The 2,174-nt window shown below is 39.5% G+C and overlaps 1 non-coding gene across 1 annotated transcript; it reads right to left on the reverse strand.

The window, feature by feature from the left end:
* Positions 1-976: 976 nt before the first annotated feature.
* Positions 977-1,083, reverse strand: LOC122905773. Its single transcript, XR_006384449.1, has one exon. It is a non-coding gene; the product is annotated as a U6 spliceosomal RNA (small nuclear RNA).
* Between the last annotated feature and the right edge of the window lie 1,091 nt (positions 1,084-2,174).

The following is a 2,174-nucleotide window of genomic DNA, read 5'->3' on the forward strand; positions in this document are numbered from 1 at the left end:
TTCACTGTATCCCTTTTTGTATTTAGCATTATCTTTTAGTCTTTGTTAATATTATGGGTGAAATTGTGTTTTAAGAAAAAGAAAACTTATTTCTTTGAGTGCTAGTGAGTTTGCCTGTGCTTGTCAATTGTCTGCTTGCGTGTACAGCTTTGCAAGTCTGTTTCCAGGTTGGTGAGATAGGGCCACTCACACACTTGGCCTGAGTTCCTACACTCTTGAGGATGTAGGCTGAATCATGTCCTTTCCCAAAATATGTTCTGAATAGTTGCAGGAGAAAGACAAATAGTGGGAGAGTTCACTGTATGTAATGTTGAAGTTATATAATGACAGACATTTACGCGATGCTCACCAGTCTCATTTCCTCTTCCTGAACACACAGGAAGCCTACATTTCCTGGCCTCGCTTGAATTGAGGGTCCTATGTCTCAGGTCTGGCCAGGGAAGCTTGAGTGCAAGTGATATAAATCCACTTTTGTTCTGACCCTTAAAAATGTCTCCAGCAAAGCTTTGGCTTTCCGCTTCCTCCTTCTGGAAGATATCAGAGGTCATATATTTAGCGCACAAGGCCTCTGAATCCTAGAGTTTCTGCCAAAGGGAACTGTCCAAACTGCATTGGCTGTTGAGCGAGCAAGAAAGGACCTTCTGTTGTATCAAGTCACCTAGCTGCTGGAATTATCCAGCATAGTAGCTAGTGTTAACTACCCCACCCAGCATATATACCGGAGGGCTCACAGATGGATGGAAAATCGAGAGGAACTAATGATTTGAAGGAAAGTGGTGCTCAAAACCTTGAAGGCAGAAGGAGAGGGTCTGAGGGAGTAAGGGGCCTGGAGTATGCATGTGTATGACAGACAGTACTGGAATGCAGTATTTTGGAGTTTAGAGTAACTTCGGGGTCTGGTGATAGGTTTGAATGTTGGAGGAAAAACATGGTGAAGGTCCCTAAAGGGTAAATCACCCAAGAAGAACGACACGGGAACCATTTCTAAATGGATATCTTTTTGCATGTCACCCTTGGGTGGGGGCCACACTAATCTTCTCTGTATTGTCTAATTTTTTTAGCAGTGTGCTCCAGAAGGGAGCACTAAATAGATATCTTTTAAAAAAATATTTATTTATTTAGAGAGATCACAAGTAGGCAGAGAGGCAAGCAGAGAGAGAGGGGGGAAGCAGGCTCCCCGCTGAGCAGAGAACCTGATGCGGGGCTGAATCCAAGGACACTGAGATCACGACCTGAGCTGACGGCAGAGGCGTAACCCACTAAGCTACCCAGGTGCCCCTAAACAGCTCTCTTTTTAAACTGCCTTAAACTTAACATGGGTATGCTTGCTCAGCTTCATGTGTGTGCCCTAGACCCAAAGTTTTCAGTTCAATATCATAGCATTTTTGAATACTTATGAATACTTATTAGAGTAAAAAAAAAACTGTCTAGGCAGTGATGTTTATATGGTAATGAAGTACTAGATCATTGTTAAGGATTTCTTCTTAATAATTAAAATCTTAAAAAATTAATGATATATTTATTTTATAATTATAAAATATTTAAAAATTAACTATGAAATATTTTAAAAATTAATAATAATTATTTATTAACTTCATGTAAACCCAAGTTTTATAGGATGTTGAACCCTTTTTGGAATGTGGCCGCATGCGAGTTTCATCACACCATAGAGCAGTCAATCATGCAACCCAGTTTGCTCAGGCAGATCCAGTTTATGTTTATTGGATGAGCTTAACTACTAGTGGCCCCTATATTCAAATGCAAAAAGTGTCCTGATGGCCAATCTGATCTATATTCAAAGACAACAATTTGATATGGTCTGAAGTTTGTTTTAATTGCTAAGCTAAGTAAGTATTGAGTGCAGTTATGATGTTAATGAGGCTTGAACTTTTAATACTTTGAAATGTGCTGTAAGGTTTCATCATGATATAATTTGCATATGAATTTTTTTTTTTTTTTTTTTAACTGTGAGCCCATTGTACCTCTCTGGCAGTTATAGGACATTTATAGAACAGGCTACCAATCTTTGAATGACTCAATTTCCAGTTAGGGGACAAGTATGGCTTTGGGTATGCCTTAACTTATTTCTAGCTCTCTCTAGCAGTGCAACATACACAGGGACTCATTCTGGACACAGATCAAAAGAATATAGGCCCCAAATACCTTAAGAGGGG

The sequence above is a fragment of the Neovison vison genome, chromosome 4 (assembly GCF_020171115.1).
Source record: "Neovison vison isolate M4711 chromosome 4, ASM_NN_V1, whole genome shotgun sequence".
Taxonomy (NCBI): Eukaryota; Metazoa; Chordata; class Mammalia; order Carnivora; family Mustelidae; genus Neogale; species Neogale vison.